Source organism: Calypte anna, chromosome 4A, assembly GCF_003957555.1.
Source record: "Calypte anna isolate BGI_N300 chromosome 4A, bCalAnn1_v1.p, whole genome shotgun sequence".
NCBI classification, from domain to species: Eukaryota; Metazoa; Chordata; class Aves; order Apodiformes; family Trochilidae; genus Calypte; species Calypte anna.
In genome coordinates this window covers 15,333,021-15,349,232 of record NC_044248.1, presented here as the reverse complement: position 1 = coordinate 15,349,232, position 16,212 = coordinate 15,333,021, and positions in this window count along the sequence as shown.

Sequence of the window (16,212 nt, the reverse complement as noted above, 5' to 3'; positions counted from 1 at the left end):
TTTATTCACTTAGGTTTTCCTGCACTTACTGACACAATGGAAAGACTTTGTTAGAAGCAGAAGTTAGACTTCTGTTCAAATGATTGCCTTTTTTTCCCCTAGCTAATATTGAAATAAAATGCCATGTCTGTCAAAAATAAAATGCATCATGATCCAGAAGTAGGAGGCCTGGATAGAAAGTCCAGACTATGGAGAAGAAAAAAATAAAACTTCAACTTAGAAAAAAAATAGGTCAGTTGGATACTGACAAATTGGACTGTGTTTCCACCACTGTGATCATTATGAACACTGAAGTGTTAAATAAATGAAAAGGTAACAACAGAGAACAGACTGGGAATCATTTCAGATAAACTGTGCAGGCATATATAATAAATGACAATATCAGTCCCAAACCACCAGCGATTAAAGCTGCATCACTCAGTTTCTCTAGAATTTTATGTTCGATTTTTAAAGACATTGATCAAAAAATCTGTCTTTATTCCGTTGTAATAGAGTTACTTTGCCCAGTTTCACTAAGTCACTGGAAAGCACACCAGTAACTATAATTTTGTGTGAAATGCTCTTTTTATTGGAAAGAGGTATTGGTATTGGAAAAGGTATCGTAGGCAAAATTCTATGTTACCAAAAAAGATTGTACTTTTGGGGAAGCTCTAAATGCCTGCTCCTGGCTTTTTGCCTGAATACACTTTGTATGTTGGGCATTAGTGGGAAGGCTGTCATTATAAATAATACTCTCAGGCAACAAGGAAAATTTATTTTGGCCAATCTTTATCGTTAGTTATTCCATAGTTGCTTGTTGTATTTCATCAGAAAATATTCTGTGCCTATCATTTATAGAAAAATATAGTTGTTCTATTACCTCAGCCCAAAAGCTAAAAGCAGTAAAATATAACATGCTTTGACACTGATTTACTGTACAAAAGTGCAAACAGGGGAAAATGGATATGAAATGAACCCAGCAAAATTAATGTGTGCTTTGGCATCTTTTGGTTTATGAGAAGGTTACACTGAACAGTTTGCTGGTCCGGAAAAAAATCCTTATTTTTCAACCCTCTTTCCAAGTAGTTTATAGGTTCAGTCTATCACCAATATGGATGTCAAAAAATTCACTGCACTACTGAGAAGTGGAAATAGTTTTTTTGACAAGTTCATGCATGAATTACTTAAAGATCGACATCGTCATATAAATAACTGCTTCAGGAAGTAAACTAAATGAAACCTGAGAGATTTTTAGCCTTTGTGTTCCAGGATTTCACTTTCACTAATCTGTAAATGTTGGTGAAAAATTGCATTTTATACTTAATAAATTTACAAAAAGTAGAAAATGGCAAAGTAGAAAAAGTCCAAAATAAATGTATTCTTATTGTATGTGGCTGTATATCTCAGCTGTGGAGGACTTATTTTTCTTTTGAACTGACGGTAACTCCATAAACCTATTTTAAAATGAACTTTCTTGGTGCAATAAAAAGAGCTGTGCTATTTAATTAGATTTATACAAAAGGTTCAGAACTTTTGTATTCAGTTCACTCTAAGAGCTTACTGAAGATCTCCCCACGTGACCTTCCAGGATTCTGAACTTCAGTGAGAAAACTTCAAATCCCTCTCTCCAATTGGGTAAGATGTGAATACAAGAATATTTTCTTAGGACATGCACGGTATCTTGGAAGTTCATTCCACTGTTGCACTTAAATTCCTATAATCTGCTACTAAAGCTTTGTTGTTTCTTTGCAACAGCATTGGTTTTGTTTTGGTTTTTTGCTGGGTTTTGTTGTGGGTTTTTTTGTGTGGGGGAATTGTTTGCATTTTTTATTTTTTGTTTGTTCTATTGGTCTTCAGCCTTGAAAAGCTTTAGAGAAGGAAGCACAACAGCTTTTATTACTAGAAGACAGGAGTTGGCATTAGGATGCAGCCAGTGAATAATATTTCTCTAGACTTAAAGAATGCTGATCTCCTTTACAAAGTACATTACTTTGCTTCCCTTTCTAAGAGGAATACATTAATGTTTTTGAAAATGACATTTCATGATTAGCTAAGCACGACACCTACACAGTCATTTAAAATAAGACTGCCTGTTCTCAAAATTGTTTTACTATGTCAAAGGAAACAATAGTCTTTCTTCCATGTCTGTTTAAAATTGAAAAACAGTTATTTAAATTCACTTTGACTCACAGGCCTGACTCTTCCGTAAAGAAATAAGCTCATTTCTATTTTTTTTTCTAGTATTCTCTATTCTATTTTATTTTCCAAAGACTTTCAACACCATGTGGATTTGGGAAGCAATTTTCCTTACTATAGGCATTAACGTTTCTAGTGAAACATTATTTAAGAACATTGAAAAGCTAATTGACCAGACATTCATTTGAACTTTTTTCCCTTTAATATTAAATATGAGTAGAGTTTCAGTGAATTATTACAGGCCTAAATGAATTATCTTTTCAAGGTTTCATCTGTGATCTTGTGACATTTAAAACCAAAAGTCAATGAAGGGAGGGCTAGTCCCTGTGCATGTCAAATTTACAGTATCTAGAGAGTGTAGTCTTTAAAGCAGTACATCAAGAAATGAAAAGCATGCCCTGTGATGTGGGGAGCTAGAAGTTCAACAGTGTTCAGAGTGTTGAAGCTCACAGATGGGCCCAAGCCCTCAGCTGAAGTCAATCAGCAAATCTCCATCGGATCCAGCAAGCTGGGTCACTGTGCTGTGCTCTTTTCCTCATCTCTGGCACCTACTCAGTTATATGCATTTGATCACTTGGACTCTAAGTATCAATTACAGGCTCTCATTTCAAGCCCCCACATCCCTGGTTTTTATGGTGGCAGATCCAACCATGTGTGCTACAGCAGAGCCCAACATGAGAATGTTCAGAATAAAGTTGAGTAACTCCCTAGTACACTGGATTAACCTCCCCTGCAATTGCATGCACTAGCTTGCATCACTTTATTTTATTAATATATAAGAAACTAAAGGCCAGGAAGGCAGAGAGCTGCACTTCCCATAAGGCAATCAATCTAGGAACATACAGCTGAAACATACTGCCACAACCTAAGTTCCCAGAGACTAATGGGTGAAATTACAGCCTTTCTGCAGTTCTGTTCAGACAACTTTGAAGACTGCTTGCCAGTAGACATACTGAGGTCAGTAAATACATCAACTTCCTACATCTGCATATTCACATATTATCAAGATACCAGCATAGTCTTTTTTTTTCCAGCAGTATCTGGACTGAGTTCTGTGGTTTTTTGCAATACCTAATTCTGTCATAGGAGATGTTTAAAAAAATAAAAAGAAGAAAAAAGAAACAGCAAACACATTAAACTTGCTCCAATGACTGGAGAAATTATTTCAAAGACAGACTATTCGCTCTTCAATGTCAGAAATTCATTTGTTTTTAAGTTTCATCCTTCAGAGACCTTTGATCTGATTCCCATTTCCCGTCTTGAAGCTTCAGTATGTATAATGTAGCTTCATTATTTTCTGACAACTTTCCTCATGGTAAGCAGATGTAACTTGAAAATCGTATATAAAAGCAATCTCTATTGCAGTTTCCAAGCCCCAAAAAGTAAACTGTGCATGAACCACTCATTTGAAAGAAAGCATGTCTTAGGTCCTTGAGATTTAGAAGAACTTTCTCTCCTGCTTTGGGTTTTTTGTGTGGAGCTCTTTGGCTCACAAGAACCTTACATTTTGTGTACTATCCTATTTTAATGTAAATAGCTGCATATATGGTCTTAGGGTAACTCTCATGCAGGATTAAGGTCAGTACTGTGACAGAAAAGGAGCTGAGGGCTCTCAGACTAAGGCTAAATTCAAGACTGAATTGGACAACATGTTCCCTTCTTTTGACACTGTTGTAATCCTTCTTCAGCTATCTCAAGATGAAGAATAAAGTAAAATAACATAAAGTAATGCAAAGTGAAATGAGAAGAGTGGAGGAGAGGGGATGAGAAAGGCAGGAAAGGGAAAAAAATGCAGGGAAGGGAAAGTGAGAAAGGGAGAAAGAGAAGAGAGAAAGAAGAGAGAAGGAAATCTGAAACTAGGTCAGGTATCATTATGACAATATAAGAGTTGCTTCTCTGAAGTCATGGCTTCTGAAACTGGAAACATTTGATGACTTTAATGTTGAAGCACTCCAAGATTGTTAATCTCCAAAAGAAATGTATCTTGGCTTCAAGAGAAGTCTTTGATCAAGGCCCTCTTTTGTTTATTATGTTATTTCCAAGTTGTATTTTGACCATCATTTTGCAGATGATAATTAAGAACTGATGACAGGGATTTGGGAAGCGGGGGGAGGATAGGTTTGCTTCATTTGCTATACTTGGAGCCCAGGAGTTAGGAACCCTAGCAGAATACATGATTTATGTATATATAAATATGTTTATTTGTTTATCTATTTATCTATTTATCTAGTTATTTATTTTACTTTGAGACTGAGCTGAAATCCCCAAATTGTAAGTGTAACGAATCATTCTGAGTTGGTCTCTGCCTGCAGTGCTTTCCCTGAGACAGAGTATGTGAAAGGAAAAAATTATGCTTAATATCATGAAGATAATGTTGGCATACACAACATGCATTACACTATACTCGATAAGATACTAACATCAAAAATATACTTTTATTTCAAATTTAGCTATTCTTTAGTGAAACTGTAGATGAAAATTAATATATTTCTAATATTCTTTTTTAAAATTTCTTCCTTTTAAGTGTTTTTATTCTGAAGCTGGGTGAATTCTTTGCAAGTGTAAGGCAGAAATTCACTGGTATTTACAAACATATTTTCAGCGTTTGAGCTGATAACCTTCCATGTGTTCATTCTGAAGCAATTTTTTCTCATGCTGTATATATTTGCCATATTTCCAAATAACCTCACATAACATACATGGAAAAGTTAGTCAAACTGAATTTAAAAGTTAATGCTCACCTTGCCCATAGCAATCACAGGGCTTTATGAATAATACTCTGTGCAAAACCGTTTCTCTAGTTTTCCTGTTCAAGCAAAAATGAGTAAAAGCAGAGTTTGAAAATGAGAAAGAGTCTTAAACTAATAGATGTAATAAACTTCTTTCAGCAGCAGAATGGCTACTTATTTACAAGAATTTGGGCTTTTGAAAAGTACTAGCCATAGTATATGGAATAGCAGCAGGTCATGAAACTAGGTGACAGTGTGGTTGAAGTAAATGCTGTTGAAATGCATTTCAAATACTTTATTTATTTATGTTAGCATGCTTTCTTCAAGATGATTTACAGGAACCAAGTTTTTTACTGGGAGGGCTTAAATGAAATTAAAGGTAATTTAATCTCCTTCTTAAGCTAAATAGCCATTATTCAGGGAACAAATTATTTTGTGGTCCTTATGGCTCCAGTTACATTCCAAGCATGGTATTTGACTGAAAGGAAATATTGTATTAAAATTTTGATTGCAGTTCAATAAGTACACAGAGGGCCAGTTCTCTAAACTCATGAGTATTGAACTCATTACAAGTATTTCAAAAGAAACACAAAGGTTTTCTGCAGTATTAAAAGCTTAAAAATTCATATTAAAAAGTTTGAATTGAGAATTTCAAAGAACACTTTAATATTTCAAAAGTAAAGTAAATAATTTCAGATTGGGATAACATTGCCTTCTTACCAGAGACATTTGGTATAAGTTAATTTGTTTTAAAGAAAAACCTTTGACAAAATCAAAGCTTTTGCATGAAAGGAACTAATATTGATAAAAATAACCCTCATAAATAATTAAATAAACAAACACTTGTAATGATATTAGTAATCCAATTTGCTGTGTAACTTAAAAGGGATCTTGTTAATTATTTTTGCTACATAGAGATGTAGAGTTCTGATATAAAGGGTGACCTTTCTGCTGTGCACTATGCAGAACTGAGAGTTTATGGCAGGCCAGAGATGGGGTCGAAAAGAGCCATAGTAGAGGGCAATTGTCATGTCTGAACTGGAGCAGGGTAGCATCAGTAAAGAAAAGCGTGACCCAGTTTTGGTCTAGTTAATGAATGTTTGAACACAGCTTTTTCACAAGAAAAAAAGCAATCAAAGAGCTAGATTAGACCAGAACCACACATTCTAGAAGTGCTACAAATGCTGCAATGAATCCAGTTGAAGATAATTCAAGAAAAACTCTCAGTTAAGAACAATGATTTGTACTTGTCTACTAGGCAATCTCTTGCATTTCCATTTGAATCACTTGGTACAAGCCACTATCAGAGACAGGACAGAAGTCTAAACAGGCAATGGGCCTGAACAAATACAAACATTTTGGCATGGTTTTAGCCACTACTACTAAGCACTCTTTCAGAAAAACTGAGAATTTGATAAATGTTGCCCAAACAGCCAGAAACTCATCTAAATCAGCGGGTATTATAGCCACCTGCAAAGTAAGTTTGAGAATCTGATTTTCTACGGATAGGGCAGCTATTTGAAAGGCCTAATTACACTAATTATAATAAGTGTTTCATAATGTTTCATCAAAAACACTAACCCACTCTGCATAGCAGGTGCTCATTAAATGTGGAAGATCTGCTATTAATAATCATTTACCCCTTGTGGAAACTGTGTACTGTATGTAATAAAGATAAAATTTAACTGTCCCACAGATCTACCCATTGAATTACTATTTCAATGAAACTGAGTTGAAACTGCTTGCTATTTCTTTGCATTCAATGAACTGAAGAAAGAACAAAGGTAACCTGCGCTCCGCTGATCTGCTCAGAAGCAAAATACTATTTCTCAGTAAAATGTGTAAGTACTAATGTATGTATCATAAAGAGAAAAGCCAGTGGGTACTCTGCTGTCATCTACATGCACTTTCAGTGCTGTTGTGAATAAAAGCTACACAGCGTGTCTGTTAATAAGTATTACTGAGCATGTTAAAGAGAGAATCCACACACCATTTTAGGAAACTTGGGTAATTCTCTGGTAATGTCAATAGGACAAAATTATGTCCTACTATATGGCATGATGTCGCATGGGGTGGGCGGCGGGGAGGAAGGCTGTAAACTGACCATAAATTTCAGATCATGGAGAACTTCCCCATGCTATAGTGGTAAAATGTCATTACTCTTCATCATGCAAAAATTACAAAATTATATCACATCTAAGATGCATGGATCAGGATGAAAGGCAGATGAATAGATGGAATTCTCCCGGATGATGAATGAAGAGAGTTTTACCTTTGTGATGTCTCAAATTTATACCCAGTATGATTCCTATGGGATTGAATATTCCATTTGGTCACTTTTGGTCACCTGTATGCTCTGCTCCTCCCTAAAGGAGAGTCACAGGTGGGACCCCCTTATTCCCTTTTTCTTTCTGAGGAATAAGATATTTTTTGTAACTGAGCAGTGGCTTTCGTTCTCCACACCATTCTCTAGCAGTAATTATAAACAGTAAGTGCTCTTAGTCCTAGAAGCAGATACCAATGGAGAAACATGCTGGTAATTTCAGCAACTGCAGCTTAGAAGAGACTTAGCTGAAAGTAAAATTACAAGAAAGAAAACTGATTCTATCCTGGCTCAAACCAGGACCCGTTTCCTCCCTTCACAATGATACATATTGGTGCAGTCATAGAGAATCATACTTTGAAATCCAGACTTTGTTTGGAGCAAGGTCAACACCCAGACTCAATGCAGAGATCACCTGGGCTTTGCCTCAAGCAGAGGGCCCCAGCACAGGACTGTCTGCAGCTAACAGAATCAGTGCCCGAGGCCTGCCAGTTAAGATGTCCAAAGCAAACAAGATGACCCAGGCCCTGGCAGCAACACCAACCAAGCCAGAAGCAGTGATGAAGAAGCACTTGAAAGGTGAAGGGCATTCCTGATACTGCGGACTGTATCACAGCCACGGAGAAGCTGTCCCCCTGCTCAGGTTACAGCAACAGGTTACAGCAACACATGCAAGAGCAGCACAACCAAGGCAGAGTCTGTCAGTCACCTGACAAAGTGCAGCAGAGTCCCAATATTAATAATTGTCTCAAAACAGCCACCCTGACAAACTGGACATCGTGCTCAAGTGGGGTCCCCATTCAATGTGCCATCTGGACACTGTTCTCACAGGGAGAGTCTCTTGTTCAGTATCCACCCTGATAAGCAAGATAGTGGCCTTGCAAGGGGAGCCCCTCATTCAGTAGCCGCTCTGACAAGGAGGACATGTTACTTATTCAATGAGGAACAGTGGCCCCCAAGTTGGGCCCTGCAGATGCACAGTACCTTCTTGCCAAAGTCCTGTATCAGGGTGCATGCATGAAAATAAGTCATTGCTCAGTCAACTCAGTTAGGGGGGGTCGAGTGACCACCTGGAATCCCATTTCTCACCAACTCATTCCCAGAACATTCTAGAACCTGACGCTCAGTGAGGCTGAGCCTCACCCAGGAGAGGCGGGGCCAAGGTAGCATAAAAGAGGCAGACCCAAACACTGGGATGATCAGTGAAACATGTAAAGATCATCACTAGGTCTAAGGGTGGTGATATCTTTTCTATCCCCTCTTGCTTCATCTCTCTCTCTCTCTCTCTCTCTAATCTTATTCTCATCATAAAAGAGTAACATAATTTCTAATTTTGCTAAATTTTGTTGTTTCTAACCTCTTGCCTAAGAGTAATATTGGTGAGTGTGTCTTGACAAGCTTTATAATCTTGCTCAGTTTTACGTAAAGTTGTGTTTTGTAAAAGCCTCCTGGGTAATGATCTGACTTGGGCAGTCAGAAAAGATTAACTCTACCCATACCATTATGACCCAACCCAGGATGGATGGGTTTGAGAGGAGGACTGGATCTAACCATACCTTGGGTCTTCCCTGTTTGGGAATCCAGTCTGATTCCTACCAGGTGGGACGTGACAACTGCCAGCACTCCTTCCACACGTTCTGTGTGCTGGCCATGTACTCCAGCAGGAACGAGGAGAGCAGTTTGCAGTGTCCCTTTTGTGAAACCATCCATGGGGAGAAAACTGGTAATCAGCCCAAAGGGAAAATGGAGGCCTCGACTTTCCCTGTGTCCCTCCCTGGGCACAAGGACTGAGGCACAATCCAGACGCACAATCCAATCACGTTGTTGTCTGAAAAATGGCAGAATCATAGAATCACAGAATGTTAGGGGTTGGAAGGGACCTCAAGAAATCATTGAGTACAACCCCTTTTGCCAGAACAGGACCACCTCGTGTAGGTCAAACTGGAACCATTCCCCCTGCCTGCAAAACCACAATCCTCACACACAAAGGACAGAAAATCTGTTTATTGCAGGTTTGTGCAAAGCTGGATGCTTGGTGGACTTTCCACAAAACAAGGACAACAGCCAGAAGAAAAGTAGTGATATTTATATATTACTTAAAATCCCAGGCAACTAACACACAAGTAATACATATGAATGAAGCTACATCATCATATGAAGCCATCCTTTTAGCCATAGTTCAAGTTCATATGAAGCCATAGTTCAAGTCCTATTGCACCTGAGCTGGTTCTTCTGATGGTCTCTAGTGGTCTTCTGGGGATCTGTTGAGGATTATACCTTTCCCTTATTATGCTTGATATGCTATTGGTTCAGCACAGGACATGATCATGTATTTGCCTTCCAACCACGTCCACAGTCCTTTGGCTGAGAAGGATGTAAATCAATATAATGTTAAGCACAAACCTTTCTAAGTAATTTTGGCTACACCTGAAATATTTATTGCTTTAGTGTATGTTACTGTTTAACACAAAAATAACTATAGCTTGTTCTAGAGAAAGAACTATGTCTTATTTCTATCAACTACTGCAGTTGTGAGAACCACACGCATCATCAGCAGTGGCATCCAGGGTCTTGACCTCCCTGGGATGCTTTACCCAGAAAGAGGCTTTCTTTGCTATTGTTATCTACCAGTGAGAACGGCAGAAAAGTCCTGGAGGGTAGCCAGGAAATAACTCATCATTTTTGGGCATCTGCAGCACCACTGGCAAGAGCAGACGGTGGCGTGGAGCAAGATCCATCACAAGATGGACGTGGGCACAAGCCTGAGTGGCCATGGCTACGCTGGCCTCAGCTACCTGGACAATGTGCTGGCAGAGCCAGCCGCCTAGGGTGTCACCGAGTACTGACTCGGACAATGAGCTGTCGGGGGCCCACCTGGTGCACTTATTCCTGTTAAGTGTCTGTATTTGAGCCCTGGCATGCTGAGCAGTAACACTGGCTAGTGTTTTTTTTTTGTTTGGTTGGTTGGTTTTTGTTTGTTTTTTTTCTTTTTGTTTGTTTTTTTTTTGTTTGGTTTTTTTTTTGTTTTGTTTTTTTGTTTTTTGTTTTGGTTTAATTTTATTTTATTTTATTTTATTTTATTTTATTTTATTTTATTTTATTTTATTTTATTTTATTTTTTTGTTGCTGAGTGGAGGGGCTCCGAAGCAGAGCTGCTCCGCTGTGGAGCAGCAGATCCCTCCTGAAGCGGTTTCCCTGGCAGTCCCGCTCTCCCCTGAGCGTTCTCGCCGGGTAGGCAGAGGCCGGGGGAAAGGCGGGAAGGGCAAGAGGCAGCAGCTCTCGCGAGAGCCGCAGATGAGATCTGAGAGTTGCCGGAGCAACGGACCTGTCCGCGCAGCCGCCCGTAGCGAGGGGGCCCGGGCTACGCGGCGGGCGGGCAGGGCAAGGGCAGAGGGCATGGGGGGGAGTGGGAGGGACTCAAGCGACTCCCGCACGAAAACGGAGTCATGGTTCCCCTTCTCCCCAAAGCCGTGACCGAAGGGGCGGTGGCGACCCAGACAGAGCTACTCTGGAAACACACAGCTGTCCAGCTCTTGGGTTGCAGGGAACGTCTGATCCTGTCACTCTTAGAGGAGGGCAGCGGAGCTGACATCTGTCTGTGCTGCCACCAGGGCAATGATCTGCGGAGCCTGGTGGCACAGCTGAGAGAGAGAGGAGGTGGAGAGATTGAGGAGTATCTGGCAATGTAAAACAGAGATAGATTGGTGGAACTGCACCCTACTGCCCTCAAGGCAAAGGCAGCAGATGGAGGCTCCACAAGATGTAGAGGATCCTCTTCCCTCTTGTCACCAGGCAGAAGGAGGGGTCCTAACAGATGGGGGAGAATGGAAACAGATCCCTGCTCGAGGTGGCAGGCGAATCCCCTCCTGCTTTCCCCACCTTCCCAGTTTCTCCCATGGGCATATATGGGCTCTGGAACTGGAGAACCAGGCAAACAGGGATGCTGATGAAGGTTCATCCAGGAAGATACTGAGGCAGTCAGCCCCATGCATTAGGACTGCTTCTAGTAAAACAAGGGTAGTTGTCACAGGAGAGTCCTTTCCAAAGGGGACGGAAGGCACAACATGTAGGCCAGACCCATCCCACAGGGAAGTCTGCTGGCAACTGGTACCCAGGTTGGAGATGCTCCAGGGTCTGAGATGATTCTCTGATTCCTACCCACTACTGGTCAGGCAGTGATGAGACTGCCAAGAGAAGTCCTAGAAGAATAAAAAGGGACTTCAGGGCACTGGGCCAAATGGTGGAGGGATCAGAGTACAAAGTGTTTTCCTTAATCCCTTCAGTGGCAGGGAACATTGAAAGGAACTGGAAAGCACACCTGATTAATGCATGGCTCAGAGGCTGATGCCATTGGTTTGATTTTGTTTTCTTTGATCAGAGGGATTTTATAGGGCACTGGGCCTGAATAGTCTGTATCCTGAGTAGAGCTATCCCCAAGGGGGGAAAGGATTCTTAGCTGTGAATTGGTGGAGCTCATCAAGAGGTCTTTAAGCTATGTTTGAGGGGAGAAGGGGATAAAACCAGGCTGAGTAGCATGGCAATGTTGAGGGTGAAATCAATAGCCCTTAGCAAAGAGTCCTGAAGGACAAAGGGGTTGAGGAAGGCTGGATGCTCTTCAAGAAAGAAGTTTCTGTGTTTGACATCTGTCACACTGAGCAGTAGCACTGCCTGATTTCATTTTTTTTTTTTTTTTTGGTGCTGAGTGGAGCTGCTCCAAAGCAGAGTTGACCAACAGTGGAGCAGCAGATCTTGGCTAATGCTGAGAGAGAACTATTTAAAAAGAATTATTGATAAGGGCAACTAACCTATTGGAACAAAATGACAAATTGGCAAGTACTTAACCCCTTTTTGTATTAAAATTACAACAGAATATTTTACTAAAATATTTACTCTGATACAATCTATTGTACTCAATACATGGCTTATAGACAGAGGTCAGAGTGGATATCTGATATCTTTTCTACCTTTTATAATCTGTGAATCTACAGGAAAGCTAAAGTTGTTAATTGATTCTCGCCCTTTCTACCTGTTGTAGGTATGATTAAGGTAGTAGCAGTGTTAAGTATTGCAGCAGACTTACTCTGTCTTAACCTTTATTTCTTAGCTTGTCAGGTCTCTGTTTTGCTTCCATTTCACCTTTTTCTTCTTTGTTTACAAGTACTTGAACCAGCCCTCTCAATTCATTCAAATGGAAAAAGTTTGAATTCTGAATCAAATAGAAGAAAGTTTTAGTCTAGGATAAATTAAGTTGATTCCAAAGCCCTGTTTTCTCCTTTCTCAGTAAAAGACATCTTTCTTCTCAGCTATTTTCAACCATGACCAAGGACAGACCCAGAGCCATGTTTCTCAGAAAACAAATGTGCCTGTAGTGTGCTGAGCCCCAGACACAAAATGAAAAGGCAATAACACCTGTAAGGTGAATTACCCTGTGGTTCCATCTTGATAAAGCACTATCCTCCAACTGTAAGCACTACTAAACTTAAAGTTCATTACAAGGACTCACAAGTACAGAGCACTTTAAGCATTTCTAAAATAAACAATATATTCTTTTAATATTGTTACATTTTTTTTTAATTGTTTGGAAACAAAAGTGCTGGAATACTAACAGGCTGGCTCCTGTTCTTACCTCTGCTGTCAGAGTGGTTCCAAAGACTGTTTATCAATATGGTGATAGGTGCTTTATATATATAAATATAAATATAAATATGTAGCTGGTAGTATTTTTCTCTGTATCAAAGGAGATACTATGGTGGCAGAAGAAGCAGGTATTGATTGGACCCATTTCCTGCAGCTTCTAAATATCTGTGCTCATGATTCCCAGGAATCATCCTATTGCTTCAGACCAGCTGACGATGAGTAAACCAAGTTGTAATTCTTACAGACTTGAACTTGGAGAATGCATTTTTCTGGTAATTTCAAATAAATGCACTAACTTTCCTGAAAAATATTTGGTATATTTTAAAAATACTTCAGGAATATTCTTACAAACCGAGGTGGCTAATGCAGCTAACAGATGTGCCAATTTTGTCTGGGGATTAAAAAAAAAAAAAAGCAGTTTATTACATTGTGTCATATAGCAGATGGGAAGCAGCTCAGCGGAGTATTCGGATGATTACTCCATAGTTTCTGCAGTCAGAGGAAAAGCCCCAGCCTGCTTTTTTTGCATACCCTCAGTTCCTGAGGATGCCAGTTTGCATTTGTTAAGGAAAGAGGATTGAAACTAAACACCTCAGAGCCTCACAAGGGTATCTTCTCTGCTTTGGTTAATTCCCAGCATTGACTTCTAATGTCTGGAAAAGAAATAAGATAGGGAGATGAGCCCTTAGGGCTAAACAGCTACTTCCTCTGATAAATGTGTTTTTTATATCTTGCTGTTTCATCTGCTCTACCTAAATAGCCCTTTAAACTTTCTCTATCAGCTGTAATTACATTTACAATAGTTATATGAAGGTTTGGACAATGCTTCTGTTTTTTTAACAGCATCCACCATTAACTGGAAAAAGGTCTCACTAATCCAACCTCCTGTTATTAGTTTACAAGGGTCTCTGTGCTGCTTGGTGACTCACAATCTTCCTGAGTTACAGTAGTCAAGAGACACAGATAGCAGTTTTATGTTGAACTAGCAAAACTGTTATCTTAAGAATAGCCTGCTTGGTCCTGCCAACATAAATTTTCTGCATTGGTGCTTACACATTATATATGAAATCATAGGATAAAAGAGTAGCAAAAACCTAGATCTTAAATGCCATAAAACGGCAAATAATAATTAGGACTCAAAATGGTATAATGCCTATGGAAACTATTGACTTCAGTAAAAAATGGTGTCATGAATGAACTTGTTATCAACAACAATAAGAATATTAAAAAAATAACAAATGTATTTTATGTGAAAAGTTTTCTACCCCTAATTATGTAATTATTTAATTTATTATTGCAATAAAATTATGAAAAGTAGGGTGACATTTTTCTCATCCATTATGAATACATTCATACAACAAATGCCACATTACAAGTGGGGCTATTAGGAATATGAGTATAAAAATAATTGCCAGCTAACACTTTCTCTGTAAGATCTTGCATTCAATTATCTATCAGTTTGTCAAATTTCATCTGTTGCAGCTAAAATTTTCTGTGCTAGCAAATTTGCTTCAGTCAGAATTTGTTTTGTAAAGTTTCCTGTAAAAAGTTGTTTTGCCTGTTCCAACAATGTCAGTGAAGACCAATAATTGGTTTGTTGATGCTACATTGAGACCAAGAGACTGTGAAACAGTACATGCAATTTATCACTGCTTTTGCCTCATGAAAGTAGCTGTTCATTGAATGCCTCCCAAATTATGGTCCATTTACTAAGTTGTGAAAAAAGCCTTATTAAATGAGTCATTCACCTGTTTCCAGTGTTGTTCCTAGTATGGAGAATAGCTCTCTGAGAATGCATTTTCCACTGCTTTAAGTGTGGCTGTTGCTGGAGCCCAAGAGAGAGCACAGCAGCCACAGGAAGGGGAAATGCAGCCTTACGAGGCAAAAGGTATAGGCTGGGCCAAGGAGAATGCTAGGAGGGGGGAACATACATTGAAACCAGGGAAGATCAAAATAGGATATGGGATGCAAAGGGTTGAATAAAGTATCTGCAGTAATGCATATGGCATTCAGGGCATTCAGGGAGGTCACAACAGAAACAGTCATGGATAAGAAAAGGGGACTGGGAAGTGTGGGACCAGATGAGGGAGAAGCATCTCTCCAGGGCAGTAGAGCCACATGAGCCAGACACAGGTCAGACATCAAGGCTTGGAAACCCCAGGGCTAAGGTGTGGGGCTCCATTGGCATTAGTTCACACAGAGAGTGAAAACGATGTAACTGATGTGTCCTGTCCTGCCAGGACAGCTCCTCAGCTCCTCTCTGAGCATTCAAAACCTGTCTGTGTGTGACTCAGTAGTTTTCTTTCATGACTGCAATCTCACTGCCCTTCGTGTCCTGATTAGGAAAAGGAGAACGATCCCACCCTCTCATCTCACAGGCAGATTGGAAAATCAGGTGTTTTCTGCCCTCAGAACAGGGTGTGAACAGTAAATAAAGTAGAAGACCACAGGTTGACAGAAAGGCTGGCAGGAAAAATAAGTAAGTACTGACACAGCCTGTTCTTCCCTCTCATGCACCCAGGCAGGCAGGAATCTTTGGAACAGAAAGAAGGTGATTATTCAGTAAAAAGCCATAGAGGAGAGGGTGTCTGCAAAGGCTAGCTTTAGTGATGGAGATTTTAACCTGTTCTGTTGTCAGCTGGCAGAGTTCCTTCAGGAGAGAATTTAGGTATCATAAAATCTGTTCTTATTCCAGGTTTGGACTTCAGACATGTTCGCCTCTGTTCCTCCACTGAGGAGGGACACAGGGCAGGTAACATCTCTGGAGCTGAGCTACATTTTGTGAATTTTCCTCTGTGCTATACTGCAAGTGTATAAAGTCATTCTGCAGGAAAAAAATAAAGCACTGCTAAAAATGAGAGGAAAAAACCTACCAGTAACATTGAAATAAATATTTTAATGGCTTTTCTGCCATAAATTCTCTGAATTTTAATGGTATGGGAAGTTTTAAAAGCTGTATCTATGTTTCTGAACTGAGCTGTGACAAGACCATGGTTTGAAACAGCATGAAATTTCCTGAAGGACTGATTTCCAACTGAAAGTCTAAATAATTTATTTGCAAAAGAAATCCAGTACTTGCTGAAATTTTGGGTAAAACAATAATTTTATTTTATATGAGTGTTTGAATCTTTCTTTAGACACAAAACCATTTTCAAATATAAGCCAGTCTTGATTTAGTATTTTGAGAGCCAACATCAGAAGCTTTGGAACAGTGTCATGGAGAGAGCTGAAAGCATCCACCTGACATTTTTTGTCTGAAAGCAGTGTTCCTCGTGCAGCTCAGCAAAGAAACCGTAGAGATGCTTGAGACAAAAAAGAACAAGTCGAAAGTTGGCACAGCTGACCAAG